At 42.9% G+C, this 18,475-nt stretch overlaps 1 protein-coding gene across 5 annotated transcripts in view; it reads left to right on the plus strand.

Moving 5' to 3' along the window:
* Window positions 1-18,475, plus strand: part of Kek5 (kekkon 5) — a 188,598-nt gene that overhangs the window by 57,973 nt on the left and 112,150 nt on the right. For 3 of the 5 annotated variants that reach the window (XR_011545579.1, XM_070654835.1, XM_070654837.1), the window contains exon 2: window positions 17,285-17,350. The exons of 1 other annotated variant lie outside the window; for it this stretch is intronic. The gene's annotated coding sequence lies outside the window, so the exon portion shown is untranslated. Of the gene's footprint in view, window positions 1-17,284; window positions 17,356-18,475 lie in introns of all 5 variants that reach the window. One more of the 5 variants, XM_070654836.1, reaches the window with a different exon arrangement.

Below are 18,475 nucleotides of genomic sequence, written 5' to 3' on the forward strand. Positions count from 1 at the left end.
ACGCGTTATGTCTCTCTGTTTCTCTGTAATATACTTAGCGACTCATTTTTAACTTTTTAAATAACTAATGTTTGAAATAAAAATTTTTTAATTTAAACGTTAATTATATTAACGGCCACAGAAGTAGAATTTTACATTAATATATACAATATAAAAATACGTTCTATAAAATATATACGTTTTCGTATTCTATTACCGATAAATTAACTATTTTTAGCTAAGCTTCCAATTGGTTAAATCAATCATTCGGATAGACGTTAATTAAATGTAAATTTTTTATTATTTGATTAATTGATATTACGTCTCATTTTCGAGACGTGGTTTTATACCATCGCAGGTGTGCAGATATTTCATGTGATAATTTTGTATCATCCAGAAATGTGTCGCGAAATTGTAACCGAAAACGGTATTCCCACCGTTCTTGTTCATTTTGTATCCGATAATTTCAATCATGGACAGTCCGTGTGTAGCTTTGGGGGATGCACTCCAATCACCTATATTCCCCTTGAGTGTAACATTTCGAACAGGAGGGCGATGGAAGCAGCTGCCTCTGTGCATTTCTAGTAATCCCGCAAGGAAGGGCCGTGTACAAACCCCGAGATCAGTAGCGTGTACACGTTCGTGAGTTACGGAGCACGCGATAATTGACTTACATTACAATGCAAATTACCCCCGTCACGTCACAATGTAAAATACCATTCCAATTCTTACGCTGGCTACTTTTCATGCATTTCAGCTGCAGCCGTTGCAATTAAGGCCGTGCAACAGAAGTCCCGCGTCCAGATTCCGCGCGTTGCAAGTTTTCAAGCTTTTTCATTGAAAATAACAGTCTCGTTACCCCGCCCGCTAAATCGTATATTTAATGAAATGCACTGAAGCCGGGATTATCGGTAGAAGAAAAATAGAGAGACAGAGAGAGAGAGAGAGAGAGAAAAAAACCCCCTGCACGATGTTGCGTGTAAGACGCGAGAACAATGATTTATCGCCAATGCCGGTACTTATTCATAGTCGCGTCATATTCGAGAGTGTTTTAATTGGCTTGCATGTCTAATGCGCAATCGTACAAAATTTTACGCCGCTTTAGCCGCCTATCTTCCAGATTTTCCCCGCTTTTTTTTTACGTACCGTAGAAGAGTTCCGTGCGAGCACGTGATCTTGCCTGGAAACGAGCTTTTGTATACTGACCGCTGAGAAATAACGGTGCACTTACAAATGAGACTTAAGCGTTTCTTCGGCTTTCCACGGTCGATCTAATTAAACCCAGCCACGGCAGATTCCCGTGAAATAAACTCTTGGCAATAGGTCGGTAAATCGCTTCTGTCCCATTTTTTTCTCCTACCCCCGCCATTACATAGAAGCCCGAGGCGAAGGGGGCGAATAAATTCGAAGTCCCGAGCGTTTTCCGCATTCGTTAAAAATTCTATACACAGATCGCCGATTAACACCTGCAATAGTATACGAGAATCCTGCGAGTACGAAATAATGCAAAAGAGATATCGAATCCCAGGAGAAATCTTTGCATGCATCGTTAATGATCCGTGTCTGTTGTGCTTTACCTGCCGGAAAGTTAGGTGCGCTTTCAGCCTGACATTGCGTCTCGAGTTCGTGGATACGAGGAATCTTGCGGTATATCTGCCGAGTAATATTTTATGTGACCCCGCTAGGAAATCACGGACGAGTTGAAGGCAATTTTCTTCGCGCAGTACTGCAATTTTATTTCCTGATTGACGTGAATTCTCTTCTTCATGAAAACTAATACGCTAATTTCTTTGTTTCTAAAAATCAAAGTCGAGACAGAAAATGTCGCTCGACGAATAATTTTGTAATCATTTGTTTACAAAGTTTCTATATTAATATTACAAACACTAATTTATTATAATATTTTTTAAGCGTATATTTTTTAAGCGTAATTAAATCTTATCTAAAAAATCGGCGTTACGCGTGAATTATATGTTAATTTTTGGCGCTTTTTCGCGACGTTGATTGGTTTTATCGCTTGACTCGCTTCGTGGTAAGCGAGAGTAAACGTCAGCTACCAATGTTACCATGTATGATTTTTTTTAAGAAATATAAATCTATACGAAACAGAAAAATATTCGGATTATTAGATTATTTTTTAAACTCGTTCGAGCAAGAGTTTTATAACGACAACGATTTGGGAGCTGGAAAGTGACAGCTGTTCTCGGAGTCGCGAAAAAACGCCAGTTATTTTTGCTCGTCGAGCTCGCCGAGCACGTAAAAAAAACGTAAACAAATCAACTTGGCGTCTAGCCTGGACGCTTCCGCGAACTCCGCTCGAGGACAGCGTTCAATCGACGATCGGACCTATCGACTGTCTCACTCTCTCCGTGGTTCTCACTTCCTCCAACGGCCGAAATCTCTAACGGTCATTTCAGTCTAGTCGCGGAGGCTCCGGTCGCGAAGACGTGTTTGCTAATCGCTCCGCAACTACGCGTATTTTCTACCGCGGATAGGAAGTGTCTCATACGAATCAGTGTCGACGTCGTCGACTCGAAAACGAACGATCATTTTTTGCACTCCGAGTCGTTCTACTCATCGTACAGTGCTCCGTTTCGTCCCTCGGAAAAAGTGCTTCGGAAAAGATAGGTTACGTAGCGAGCGGAGTGCACGAAACGTCCGACGTTGTATTACTTCGCTTCGGGCATTTCCGACCGGCTCGCATTAAAATTTTCGTCGGCAGGTTCCGGTAACCGTCATTCTCGGAGCAGGAGGAGCTCCGCACCTCGCCCGTCTTCTTCGTCGCGGCCGTGGTTCTCATTCCGTTTCAAACTGGTGACTTTTGGACCTCGCTTAATATCGCGGCCAGTTTTCTGTCTCGAGCTCGAGGACGACTCGAGTGAAGATACCCGGTGAAAGCAAACAACGCCACGAATATTGAGAGTGTAAATTTCAGCAACAAATGATCGTTCGTCGCGCTTCTTAATTTTAAACGTAAAAAATCGCCGCGATAATCCACCGTCATTCTTCCGGTCGTTCGTCTCTCGAGTGATAGTGTTAGTGATTAGTGATCGCGATCATAAAAAAAAAGCAGAGCAGTGTAATATAGCGTCGAGTGATTTGAAGTGCTATAAGACGTCAGGATAATCCGGAATACTGCAACGAAAGACAGGAAGGAAGGAAGGAAGGAAGGAGGAAGGAAGGAAGGAAGGAAGGATGGAAGGATGGAAAATAACCCACTTTAACCTAACCAGAAGATACAATTGTAAGTGAATTGGCATCAGACTGTCAATCGTAAATCATTCAATTGTAATTATCCCTAAAAAATTAATATAATTAACTAATGTCCAAATGTAACGACACGTGCGAAGTGCGCGCTCCGTAATCTCTAGTATAGTAATATTCTGTTATTTCTACATCATTAAAGCAATTGAAATTTTTAAATACATATCCAAAAAATTTATTAGTGCCCAATTAAAAACATGGAATTAAAAGCAAATGTGCCATAAAGCATTATTTCATTATTCGTGTCAATTAATGCCTCCATTTGTTTGTAGTTGTAGCATACATTACTCTAAGTAAGCAGAGACTATGTTCTGCAATCTTCAACTTTACAATTTCCAAGTTTCGGTCTTACAATAGTGTTTCCGACGTACAATAATTCATTACCACGCTAGCCGTAATTTCCTTGAGTTTTAGCATGAAATACGGAGTAACAAAAACCATAACTTCGTACGTTAGTATTCCGTCGGAAATCGTTACAAAGCTTTTAACAATAAGGCTGAAAATTTCTCGCGACAAAAGTCTTTTGAAAATTTAATTATTGCTACTTAAAAAAAAATCTTTTTTTTTTCTCTTTTTTTTTTATTGTAAATTTCAACCTTAATTGACATCGCTAATGAAAAAAATTGACCGATTAGTTTATATTAATAAAATGGAGCAGTTTCCTTTCGCGATCAACGCGCGTTTAGAATTTTATAAGTTTTTTTGAAATACAAAACACTCGTGTTGCGCCGAGCTTCTTGTTTGCATCAAAAACACCGTTAAACATTTTCGTAAACATTCAATAGCAGCGTCGAATGACACCGAATGACACAATATCACCAGGGATATAGTAGAGGGATAGGTGCCAGGCCGAACAACGTAATAGCGAAGAGGCAAACTGCGAACGTTACGCTCGTTTGCCTTGAACTACATCGCATCGGCAGATTCGCAAACGTTTCGTACCAATGTAAAATTAGGATCGTCGTGCTCACATTGTAAGTGTAAATAAATTGAAACAAATTTTCTGCATGAGAAACACGTTAAAAGCACTCCATTCGCTCGTTGCAGTAAGCAAGCAGTTGATTGGGAAGCGTTAATTAATTCCCGACGATATTCAACATTTGATCTGTTGCCCAGCGCGCTCAAAACAGCTCGTATTTTCGTGCTCTTTTTAATCGGGATCGATTCGCTGTAACGTAGTCTAACCGTTAAATTACTTATTAAGCACTTACGATAAAACTGAACATCGTAATATATGGGTACATATGTGATAATTTTCCCCTAAGAGTCTTTACACTTTTGATAAGTTGATAGATTGATAATGGTAAATTTAAAACGATTGTTTGCGCCGATTATTACCTGTCATGGCGTAATTTAATATTTTCGATTCTACGCGATAAAGTTAATCTCGTTATACTTGTTAATCGCGCTCTATAAATAGTTTAAGCGCACATCTGCTTCTCATCCTTTAAATTATCGTTCATCGATCACTGGCGCATATTGTCATAGATTTCTGCATTCTCTATCTTTAATTGCTTTGTACGCCGTACAGAAGCGCGTCCGTTTGATTGTTTCCTCGGCACCTAAACTCTTTTTTTTTCTCTTTTTTTTTTTTTCTATTTAACTGAGAATTTTGCCCGAAGCGTTGCCGCGTCCATGAATATTGACGATCGAAAGGGCCGATTCATATTCTCGATTCTAATCAGGACCCGTGACTCTCCATTTTTCATCCGTTATCAACGCCGCATAAACTCCACCCGCCGCCTCCTCTTCTCCCCCTGCCCGCTATCCGTTTCTACGTTCCCCTTCATCCTGTTCTTTCGCCTCATCTTCCCTCTGCGAGCGGGGTGAGCCGTGGGTAGCGTGAAAGACTGTCTATTTAAGGTTTCTCTCCCTAACGATCTGTCGCATCATCGTATCTGCTGCCAATAAATGTAACGGTGACACGCAAACAACCCCCCGGCATCGTTTTTCCCGGTTACGAGAAATACCTTCCCCTCCCCCGAGCGGCTCGTCCATTTCGCCTAGCCATTCACTTTTCCTCTTTCTTCAGTTCGTCATAGGGCCGACATCGGCGATACTTCCCTACTCTATCCCTCCCCCTTTCACGTCCTCTTGTCGTCTCTACTCATTCCATCCCAGACTTTATCGCCCTATTCGGTACCGCCGTGGCGATAACGTCGACGTCCCACCGTCACGACTCGCCTCCCTTGTGTAAGAATTCGATCAGAACCGAACGCTCGCTTCGAACCTTCCCGTTGACGTTACCCTCGCGTGAGACCGAAAGGATCGCTGTTGTTTCGGAAAGAGAGACTGTCCGCCACACGGAATAACGTGCCCGGCTGTCAAAATGTACCCCACGTCGTCACTTTGTCTCATGTACGCGCCGAATCTCACAGAGGCCATTAGGCAGCTAAATGATTAATCGAGCATACGAGGTACACGGCAAGGTTGCCCGCTTCTACATGTTACGTACACGCGCGTAAGCGAGGTCGACGGATAAATTACCATTTCCACGGCCAGACACCCCCGCGTTGTCCGCTCGAGATTAGAAACGGCCGGCGCGCACTGACTCGCGAGTGAGCTTTACTCGTCGTGCAGTACGGCGCCCGAAAGGCTTGTTTTATTAATGGCAATCTTTTCGCGAGCAACGGTAAAAAAAAAAGAGAGAAAAAAAAAGAAAAAAAAATCTATGCCCAACTGTTTAAAGTGGATGTATCGTGTATCTCCGAGATACTTAATTCTGAAAGATGAACGTGTTTTTCAGTCATCGCACCGACTTAACAATATAAACCGCGCGAAAAATAGATACGGTCGCGGGGTTTGACCCCGATAAAATATAGCATCCGCAGAAAGTTTCTCTGTCACTTCACCCTTCGTGTCGCAAGTAGACCGTACTTATCGGACATTTTTATCGTGCATGATCGGATGTCTTTTATTTTCGCCGCGCTTCAATTTCTTGCGAGACTTGAAACACGCCACCGGCCCCGATAAGTGTTGCGCGGCTGTCCCGCGCGCGCGGGCTACTCACGTTTTCAACTTCGTATAAATAAGACCCGTAGAATATTTAGAATTCCTTACCGCGCCGTAGAATATCGTCGCGGTTTATCTCCCGCGGTTCTTCCCGCGACGTGCGATACGTCATCGAACGACCGGCGCGCGGTTATTCCATATTCCGAGAGGAATCGCGGCGAAATTTTTGTTCGCGACGGTAGAGCTTCTCTCTGATAAAGACCAGAAGATTTCTATCGAGAGGGCGGCGCGCTGCGCTCTCGTGCCCGCGGCGATATATCTATTTGCCTGCTCGTGTGTTCGTAAACGTGACACGTAGCGTAATCGGGCAAATACACGCGATCACGCGTGTCCGCCGTGCCGTCCGGTCAGGTGCAGTCAACCTTCGAGCCCGGGCGGGCGCGTATCGAGAACGGAATACCATCTGTTTGCGCCCTGCGATCAAGTCGGTGGCCTGATAAATGGATCCACGTTCGATACGATTCCGCGGCGAGAACTTATTGCGGCCGGTACCCACCCCCCTCTGCATATTCCGTAGTCTAACACCGGCGTTCACATTCATGAGGAATATAGTCCCGTATATAGAGCCCGCGTTACCGTCGGCATTCTCCTTCGGCGCTCGATAGTATGCGCATCGTCCAAGTGGACCCGTAATAATAACGAAGCGATATCACGCTCTCGCATTCATAATGTCGCAACAATAATATTCAAACGGGGGCGAGCGACGTCGCGACGCGAGAGTGACAGCGCAATAATGAAAACTGTATAGTCGCAATAATATCGATGCGTTTAGCGATAATGTCCGTCTCTTTATGCTTTATTATACCCCGCCGCGGCTTTACGGTTATATATGCATCTTACGCAGCGTCATTACGTTAAAATATTGCCTGTATCAGATTCACGGTCACCTCGCAAACCGTCTCGCGCGATCGGAATATTTGACGGCGGTGATGATGAAACGCATTTCTCGCCTAGCATCTTATACTGGAGAGATTTCGCCGAACAATTGTGTGATTTATCGTAACTCTCTCTTTCTCTCTCTCTCGTCGTTGCTCCACCGTCGTTAATATCGCCGTGTAGAGTTCTCCGAGAGACCCGCGCTGGTAATCCACTTAAAACAATTTATCGGGAGATTGCAAGCGGAGTTTACCGTATCCGATGCGGCAGAGGCTTTACGGCGCGTGTGTACGTACATGCGTATTCGTGCGCGTGCGTTTGCACATTTAACGATATCGTATAATTTATATGCACGTCTTGAGATCATAATTCACTCCGCCGCGTGCAGAAGTATACCGAAATTGAAGTCGTAATAATTTCAGGATAATTTCTGCGGCGAATTTCCGCCACAGCGACTCATTCGTCATTTTTCCGATATGGAACTGCCTTCGTTAAATGGCCATACATTCACGACAGAATTAAAAAACGAAAGAGAAGGGGGCAGGGAAGGGAAAAAAAAATTCAGAACAGTTTTGTCGATTACAAATTAACATGTCATGAATAGCTTATTATAGTGGAAGTGTACGCGTAATACTTTTTATATCAATCACGTTTACTACGGCTACAAGTTCTTTGCGATATAAATTTTTTCGCCGGTATCGCATGAAAATTTCAGTCGGAAAAATTCCTGATGCATCGCTCGCAGCAGGGATTTGCACGATTATCGGGGGTAAAAAAAAAAATGTACATTGTGTTTCGGCAGTGTTTTTGAAGCGCCCTTCGGATTAATCGGAGCTGTGCACTCAGCGAATACGATAGTTTAAACAGTTGCACCGCCGGTACAATTTTCTGTTTGCCCATCTTGCTGCGTAAACGTGTTACCACCGCGTTGTACTCGCCGGCGCGTTATCGACGTTCATATCGAATTGTATCGGGCTATTCCTCGAATCCGGCTGCCATCGGGAGATATTCCCCCGTCATCAGTTTCGATCCCGGAATGCAAGTTTCAATCCCGTTTCTCAGATAAATGAATTAAAACTATCGCGTGACCGAGCATCGAACAAAAGGGCAATCCGAACGGTTTACGCGCCGTGCATAATTCCGCCGTTTCGTTCTTGAATGGCACAAAAGTGACACCGTCTGTGCATATTTAATTCGAGCGCCCTGAAACAAGAGGCACCGTGCTTCGTCTACATTCAAACAGCGCGAGACGAAACAACGAACGCGAATGCGCTACATTAAGCCGCATCTCTCTGGCTGTCTACATCGGGGGCACATGACCTAATGCAAGTATTGTTATTAGATGCGTTGCTGGGGCGTGGTATTGCACGAATTTCAGCATTGCTTTGGTTTCCGGCTCTACCGCAATTTCCTTTGCCCGCCGCCTCACGTACTCGGGGAAAACCCGTCTGGCCGACGATATTCCACACATGTGGAAACGAGCCACGAAAGGGATCTCACGACGACTCGGCACGACCCATTTGAAATTCGTGGATTTGGGCCAATTTTCCTTCCTTCCCTCTCCCCCGTGCAACGAGACGGACCTTCGTCACTCCGAGTTACGTATCGTTCCTGGGAAATGTAGATACAACTTCTGTCTTATATCGCTGCATTGATTTACCTGAATTTTCCGCGCGTTTACCGTAAGTCACTTGCTAAACGAATATATCAACAATGTTTCTCGAGGGAAATTTATCGAAAAATTATTTATCCGATATCTACGTTATTATTATTATTCTTTTTTATCTGCACATTCTTTGACAAAAATATGCAAATACCGATGAAAGCGAGTTGCAAAGCGAATGGCTATTCAGTGACCCGATTCGGGCTAACTTGCTCTGTGTAACAGATTTTGCACAATCAGCCGGAGTCGATTTAACCCCTGTTTCCAGTGTAGCGAGAAATTTGCATACGCACCGGCGTATTATAATCGTATTTAAAGGACAAAATAATTTCACGGATGATTCATTATTATCACGCTCCGGCGAAGGGGGTCGGGTCGCGCGGTAGGCGAATCATACCGGCGCGAACGGTTAATGAGAAGCCGAGGTGAAGCGTCATTGCGTTTTAATTTGATTCTACGCTCGTTACGTCGTTTGTCGTTTATGCGCGGGACAGATCGCTCAACACTTAGCGGGCGCACGAATTACTCACGCGCCAGGAATATCAATGTCACTTGCCGGTGGACGGATTATATACCTAACTGAATCCAGTTGTCGATTCCGCGCGTTCCGCTCTATAAGATGGGTAATTGACGGAGCGACGTGAATCGATAATACACGCGGAAGCCGAAGTCTGGTTTCGAGCGTAATAGATATCCCCGACGTCGGATCACGGTCCGTTTGGGTAACACGTCTTTTTCCCTTCCTCCCCCGCCAGTGTAATTCCGGCCGGCTGTTTCGTCGTCGTTTCCCTTCGGTCTCTTTGGTTCTATCCCCGACGTTTTCCCTCTATTATCTCGATATACGTGGATATATACTGCGCAATGCTTACTGCTACAAAGGGGGTCGGGCCATTTAGATATCGATTTGCAATTTCGCCGGCAATTACGCAAGGCGCGGAATATGTTCATACAGATTAGATCAGATTAAATGAATATTTACGAGACGGAACACGAACGTTCTATCAGCTGGTCCTCCGTACGCAGTACTCTTTTTTTTTTTTTTTTTTTCTGAATTACGACGCTTTGTTATTCGGCAGGCAGTAGCGTCACGGTATTGGCAATTTTTCTTCCGCTAATTGCCCACGCAACGCAGAATGGAATATTCATAACCCTCTAAAACATGCTGGCTATTCTCGGCGATTCGTAACCTGTCAAGCGCTCGTATATCTCTGGCGGAGAGTTAAAAGAGACCGTACAAAGTCGGAAGGAGCAGTGAAATAAAAACGGTGGGGTTATTATTTCTTTATTCGCGTGAAACGTCTTCGTCCGTGCCGTCAGATGGCCCGAAGAAAGCACCCCCCGGTAGCTTTTATACCCGCTCGATGCATTACACTTTACGCTTTCGGAATATTTAGGGCCGAATTACGGATCGATAAGAAGAAATAATAAGAAGAATAATGCGCCCGTAGCGCTCGCGACTTATATTCTTTTACCGCATGCCGCACACGTAAAACGCACAGATACGAAACTAATTTGCGATAAATTTTGACCCGAGCGTCGTTACGCTGTTTACGATCGGGAAGATTCCATCGGCGAACTTTTGATTGTCGTAAAATATGGTGCGCCTCACTCCTGCACAACTTCCCCGTCGACTGTGTCGCGCCAAGTAGGTAGAGTAGACTGTCGATATTGAACGACCATTTCGATGGTACGGTTGGGAGGAGGAGCTGGGTTTTCAATTTTATCTTTCGAACGATACCTCGATAAACTCTTTTATTGGGCGCCCAGACCTTGATGGGAAGGGGAAATCGTTGTAGTATCGTGTAGATCGCGTTGCGCTCGTCTCTCGTGTCTGAGAATTTCCTCGAAGGGCGGGTGGTAACTTAATAACTCGATAATTAGATAAAAATGATAGGAGACATCGTATATTGGATACTAGCGTCGTGCAAATGTAATTAGCCACGATATCGTGCGGAGAGTTCGTTGGATGTACAGGCCGCTCCATCAATATCGTATTTCTGTCAATAAAAGATTCTCTAATGTATTTGACAATATTGCCTTTACATCAAAAATAGGATGAACGAAGCTTCCTCCCCCCTCCCCTCCTTTTCCCGTCAATTTCGTTTATTTAGCTCCGGGTCTTCTAAAAATCGATTTTGCTTCAATAAAAAAGTAATTTAAAACGGGGAATAATGCGAATCTTGAACGCAAAATGAAAAAAATGTCAACATTTTTCTTGTATTAGATTTCTGCGATTGTGTTTAAAAAAATAATATATATTTATATCGGCGACGCCGGCTATTGTGACACAGTTGTCTCTTCAAAAATGAATGTGTTTGGAAGCCTCTGTGAGCGCACGCAACAAACTACGAGACAAAATGAGAAATCCGTGCCTCAATTAAAATTTACTTGTCGCGGGCTCGACCCCGCCGTAGTAGGCACATTGCCCGTGCGTGACCAGCCTCACTGATATCTAATGTCAATCCGAAGTGTTATTTCGAACATGGTGCAGGCCTCGGCCAGCAACGCCGTCCGCCATGGTAGCGGTCGCACGAGAGCACCTTCCACGATTGCCCGCATAGGCACGTGATTTCTACAAACACACATACACACACGCGCGCGTTCGTGCAAATGTATGCTTGCGCACAAGAGCATGAGGATCGATAGCCTTTTCGAGGATTTCCTCGATTGCGATTCTAACGATTGTCACTTGTTCGTCGTCCGCGTCTATCTCATTCATTCAAGCGCCAGTTGCCACAAATTAGCATTTTACGATGCGGCCAAAAGGACAATGGGGTTTGCGTTAAATTCGGTGGAAGAATAGTAAAGTGGCAGGACCATTAACGCGATCGGGGAAATCTCGGCTGAGTGCTTCATTTAAAATCGAGCGATCCCATATTTATGGGGTTCGAGGGGATGTGAGACGAGAGAGGAGAGACTCACCCCCGCCAAGACTCATTCTTAATCGAACCCGATTCTCTTAAGGAATCATATTCGATCTCCGCAGACTCGCTATAGCAAAGCTATCTTCCTTTTATGCGAGTCTTCTACGAATAATGTCGTTTTAAAACGTTTCTTTCAAAATTTTCTTTTTGCATATCAACTTGAAGGATGTAATAATCTTTAAATAAAAGGTCTAAAATTGAAAAGAAAATATTTGAAATTGAATACAGTTTAAGAAGTTCAAAGATTATCATTTCTTTATATTGAAGTAATGTTGAATCGTATATAAAATCTACATTCTTAAGTTTTATTTTTTTAACTTTTTTTTTCAATTAAGTAAGAATTTTAATTTTTAAATTGTGTGCTTCTATACATCGGCTGCGTGAATGAATCTTGGGTACATTTGTAGAACGCTTTGCCTACCTGGCATCGGTCAACGAAATTCGAAGCTATTCGATGATTGAACAGTGCGGTCACGAAACTGACTATGGCACGAAATCATTAAGCGAGGTTTCGCATCAGAAATAGGGTGCGATTTGTTTAATGACACGATTCTCTTCCCGATGAACTAGACGATACGCCAGAAATTCGGTATTTGCGTACGAGTCTGAAATTCCTTGCCCATGTTTCGATATAGATGCGCGTTCACATGTCGTAATGCAGCAAGTATGTAAAGCAGCACGAAGTACATTGAACGATGAATATGTTGTCGTGTCTGATATCGCGAATAGCATTAGGTACACGCTCTCTTGCATTCTCTCCTTTGTGAGCAGACTCCTTTGAATCCTGTAATAATCTCGAGAATTTTCTCACCCCCATGCGCATGTTGTTTCGTTTTACAACAATCCTGAAATGCGCGCTATTTTGTATTTTTACTGTGCCAAGACTTGTCAAATAACATTTTATATCTAAAACTTGACTCTTCTACCGATTTTCAATCGATAAATTGCACTGGTTTGTTAATTAAAAAAAATTTTTTAATTCTAAAATAATGTCCCGAAACCATTCAAGTGCCATTGGATTATTATTATTATTTTTTTTTTTTATAGGTCGTCGGGCGCACTTCAAATCTCTAATTTACAGCTTGTCACGCTTTTTTTTTTTTTAAATTCAATTTTTAACAATTTTTGTATTTGTTTCCGCGAGATCTAGCCGCGAGATTCACGTATTGGATTGCCAATTTACTAGCAATTCAATATACGATTACTATCAATTACTACTAAATTTGACGATATCGAATTTCAATGCCATTCACTGCAACGAAAACTTGTTTAACTTGCATCGATCCATTATCGTGTCCGTTTAATACCGAGTTTAATTTGGTAATCCAATTTTACCTGGCGAAAAATGATAATTATGAAATTTAAATCGGTATTTTTTTTTTATTAGGCACGGGTAATATGTGTTATCACTTCAAAAGGTTCGTAAAACCGCGATTAGCATATCGTGTGTGGACCACCCATGTACAGCCAGTTTCCGGGCTCATAAACATCGGTGATCCGCGTTGCAGACAGCGCGAACGAGGGAAACACATGTAATTGTGCATGCGTTTTGCTACACGCGGGTTACAGTTGTCGATAAACCATCGAATCGAACGATATGTTGCGTTAAAGCGCGACAGCGCTTTTGCGTTTAGACGCGACGCGGGAGTGGGTGCAATTTTTGTAGCGTGATTTACCCGGCATAAAACTCCGGCGCAAAAAGCGACCCTCTTCGGCTCCTTGGGATTAATGTGGCGTAAGTAATGCGTCTCCGATGGAACGTACATATAAGGGGGCGGGATTATTCCGGCTCCTTTATCCCCGAGGCTTCACCTTGGAACCTTGAAATAATACGACTTGTGCGCGATAAGTACGTGTTTCGTTACTCGTTGCCGCGCCACACGTTGATTAAATTACACCGGGATTGCGCTTCTACGTGTTATGATAAATTCGCGCTCCGCGGGCGCGTCTGGTAATTTTGTTAATTAACCTCATAGGCAACATAGGCAGGCTTAGACGAAGACAGTATCTGGGGATTATCCTCCGAATGAAGACGTCGCTTGATTAGAGGATAAATTAAGAAGAGACGGTGCATTAATGCGATACGCCGCGTTTATACGATAGCACAGGCTGCACGAGAGATTACGTTAACTTTCTTGATATCAAGTTAACGCGCACGTCTGTTTTCTATCGATATAGAAAATCGATCTGGCTGCTTAACGTTACCTCGGCGCTACGGACGGTTTTCCGTTACGAAAGTTACGCGGCAAAGCAGGCCGAAATTAACGATAAGTTATTATAATATGCTATTTCATAGGCGGGTTGCGAGAGTTGTGGTACTTTAGAGCGCCAAAGTAAACTCGGTCCTGGTGCCAGGATCTTCCATATCGGACCGGCCAGAGTTTACTTCCAGAGTTCAGAGTTTCGTAATTTGCTGTCGGTGGGTCGAGACGTCGCATTATTGTGTACGCCGCAGTTGTAATAATCTCTGTCCTAATTACAGCGCTACGATAAAGTAGAATTCCACCCCGGAATTGAAAACTCTTCGAGACGACGGGACTTCCTGATTACATTCGCAATAACTAAAACACTTTAGTCGTTCGCACTTCATTAGCTGTCATTTATGTCCTCTTACTCCCCCTTTTTCCCCTTCCCTTTTTTTCACTAAGGCAAATATATTAAAAGCGGAAATTAAACCCGCGTCGGGGCTCGCGACGAAGAGCGAAGTGCTTTTTTTTTACACGGCAGTACCCGGCTGTGTACCATGACAATGAGTCCCCGAATAAATGCATGTCGACAAACGTGACTTTCGAACACCGTGGCACCTTTGTGCCCAGTTTTTAACGCTAATGCGAGAACTAGCTCGTGCATAAGAATGCTTTACGAGGAAAGTCCTGCATATCCCGCCGTCGTAATACTTAGCGCATAATATGCACGATTATACGCGCTAAGATTTTCACGCGGTTTGGATTCCGTCGAATTTACGAGGGCGCCGGTAGTTTACGGCAATGGGGGGAGATGGTAGCAATTGATTTGAATATCGAGTTTTCTTAATCGTCCACGTCGCGGTTCCGAGGACAGCGGAATCTCGGCGATCGCAACGGCATGGAATATCAGGCGCACAAAGTACATCATGAATTATTTCCTACCTACTATTTAATTCACTGCATCTCCATTAAAATTGCGAATTGATTTCCTGCATTTTTCAATCGCGATATGAAGTGCAAATAGCATTCGTCTTCTAGAAATTTATCTTATTTTTATTCATAGACAATTACGTGTATTTCGTAACTAAATTTTGTACGTTATCTATTATTTATTTCGTTTTAAAATTAATGTATTTTGCCTTCTACATGCAGATACTTAATTTTGTATCATTCAATCGCTCATTATCAATTTTTAATGCATTCAACGAGTTCTAATTATTTAAATATATTATACTCGGCATTCTACTTTAGACAAATAAGCCGGAAAAATCAATTCTAGTATAATTAAAGCGAATGCGGAAAGAGTTGCTTAAATATTAATTGCTTCGAATTTAATTTTGCTTCATTGCAAAAACCATTATACCTAAGCAATGAATTCAATTACAAACATCTTATTTCACAATTACATCGATTCTATTTTAAGATAATTGAACTTAGTTTAATTATTTCGATGTAAACCATCACGAGAATCTGCTGCAGTCTTATTTGTAGCTTCAGAGAAATCCTTTTCTAATTTTCTTCTACTGTTAGGCACTAATCCTTCGACGCATAAATTAATTCCTTTATATATACTAGCCCAATGCTTTTGTGCGCTTTTACTGCATGAGTCGTTACGTTTAATTTCCGAGGGTGTCGCATCACGACCCTATTCCACTGTTCCTTCATCTCTTGTTATTATAGTAGGCGAGAGAAACCGATTCACTCGACAGCAGAAACAGTCACAGCTGTGCCGACAGCTCGCCACCGTATCTCTCGTTTGCCAGTTGCACACTTTGCATTATTTCCCGTTCTTTTTCCCTCCCCTCTTCCTTTCCCCGCGAAATGCATATTATCCGGTATGCTTATCCGGCCGATTGCTCTTCACGTTTCCAATCGTTTCTAAATTCTTTTGTTCTCTCTTTCTCCTTTGCTCTCTGTCACCCGTTCTCTATCGAGCAATTCCTCTACGCGGATACCGGTATATCTCGCCAGGTTTAATAAAACGCAAAGAAGCGATGGTGTTTTTATTTCACGAAACGACGCGAGTGCCTAGCAATGAATTTTTGGTACCTGACGGTGGTGTTATATAGTCAAGCGCGACTGGAATTGCAACGGGTATCGAATCATAATCGGATGAGGGACGTAACTCGCGATTAACGAACACGAAAATTGGCACGGATGAAGAGCGCTTTTCGAATATTGTCAACGGATTGCAACGCTGTTCGCTCGATTTCGCGCGGACACGAGTGCGGCAATAACATACGGAATGCCGGATGGCTGAATTTATTCCCGTTATGAACTCGTTGCGCGATTCATTTCGACGGTATGATCCCGAACGGTATATTTTATACAGTAATCGAATTACGAATTCCGATTTCCGCCCTTTTGCTTTGCAATGCATCGCGAAGTTAACTCGCGAGACTTGCAGCCAACGATGCATCTTGCATTGTGAAGAATGGAAGCGGTATCAGAACCGAATCATCAATGATGCACGGCTCTTTTCCTCCGTCACATCGCTGCGCTTTGGCGCACTGCCAATCTCCGTTGCCACGGTGTTCCTTTCTTTGCGAACCTTCGTAGCAATTTTCCATCCTTGCGATCGCGATATATGTCACGGACGCGGCAAACTCCACCGCTTCGCTTTTCGAGATTCTGGTATCGTAAATGATTTAAAGACCGTCCCATTAATATCCACAAAGTTTCCGAAAAGATTACGAAATGAATACGGCATATATCGTAATTAGAAAGGTAATTTGTCCTTATATAAATTTTTAAGAATAGTAATAGATTAATTGGTGCATTTTAATGTCACGTTTATAAAAATTTCGGACAAGTTTAAATAAGTAAGTAATTTCATTAATGACATTATTTTAAATACCGCCGATTAATAGATTTTAGTGTAAAGTCTCTAAGAAACTGATAAAACCGATGGTAACACATTTGATCGATATTTCAAGTGAGATATATATGTATGGAGGTATACGTGACACAAACTCGACCTAAACTCAACCGTAAGGCTTCACATAAATCAGCATTATCTCGCATTAATGCGCTACCAGTGCGGAGGTAATGTTCATAGATTCGCTTGTAATGAACATGCTACGCATCGTGTACGTTGATCCACATAAAGAATATCTTGCCGACATCATCAGCTGCGCGAACCAATACATTATCACGTCACAATAAATTTATATTAATAATAGATATAATTTATGTAATATATATGCATACGATTCATACGTAATTTATATACAAGCGCGTGCGAACACGTGCGTGCAAATACCTACATTATACATTTTGTTGCACGTCTAAAAGTACATCTTTGTCTTACGATTAAACACCGCCTGTATTTTTTTTTTGTATTTTTTTTCTAATTTTTTCTTTTCTTTTTCTTTTACCAGATATTACTGCCAGCTGCGAAGTTTTCCAGAAGATCTCTTGTCCACTTTCCAGCACGGGCGCAAAAAGTAAGGTACATATTATATGCTCTATAAAATCGCGTTTTTTTTTTACAGTTTAATAACAAGTTAAAAAAACTCGCATGTATTATTAACGGAGGAGTGACCGCCACTTTACTTACGCGATGGAAGCCGCGAGCTTCCACATCGAGCCATTTCGCGCGCTAAAGATATTTCAGACGAAAATATCTGCACGCGATCCGATACTCACGCGTGCTCGATATATCGATAGTTACATATTTATCCAGCGAAATTTTTTGCGGGATATGTAATATGCGCGTCTCCGGCGCGAGCGCGCGCGCGGGACGGGGGAGTTCTTGCTTCTCGGGCCAGCGAAATAAATATTGGCTTTCAGCGACAAACGGGAGATACGCCGTCAATTCGAGTACCTATCGAACAATATTTATTTAGAGTATCGATTTTGTTGTAGAATATTGGCTTTCTCGGCAGTAGCAATCGGATTTTACAGACTTGCTTTCTCCTCTCTCACTTTTCTCGACGCCGCAGCCGTACGCGAACTTCCTTCTATACTACGAAAACTATATATATGCAACGCGCAGTTAATATTACAACGATAAGGAAAGTTGGGAAAATGATAGTTCCCAGGCGATATTTGTAAGATCGATCACGGTGCATTGTTCATATCACGCCGAACGGTGCTACTGATATGACGTTCGAGCAAAACGTGGCCGCGGATAACGCGAACGGAATTCAAACGCGAGAACGATAGTCTCAGCTGTTTCGTTGTTTCTTGTTATCAACGTCGGTTTGTAAAATCAAACACCTAAATTCTATGCGGCGGCACTGAAATTGGCGCTTAAATCAACGCACTTCTAATCGCACCGGGGCATTTCACGGGTGTGCGCAGTTTTGTAGTTCACAATCCCGGCCTGTTTACTCTCAGTCGGTCTACTTTGTTACTGACAGTTCAACGTGTACCGCAACTACACCTATTGTACGTGCATCATTCGAACGTGTCTAGTGCAGCATTTTCTCGCTTGATGCCTCGTACGTGCGCCGCTCGCTTCCGCAGTAAAGTCAACTGTATTTTCTACTGCTCTATGACAACGCCCGCGGCGATATAGAAGCCATCGAGACAGACTACATTTCGCTGTCTCGCGGCGCTTTTAATTA

This window comes from Cardiocondyla obscurior, linkage group LG04, assembly GCF_019399895.1.
Source record: "Cardiocondyla obscurior isolate alpha-2009 linkage group LG04, Cobs3.1, whole genome shotgun sequence".
NCBI classification, from domain to species: Eukaryota; Metazoa; Arthropoda; class Insecta; order Hymenoptera; family Formicidae; genus Cardiocondyla; species Cardiocondyla obscurior.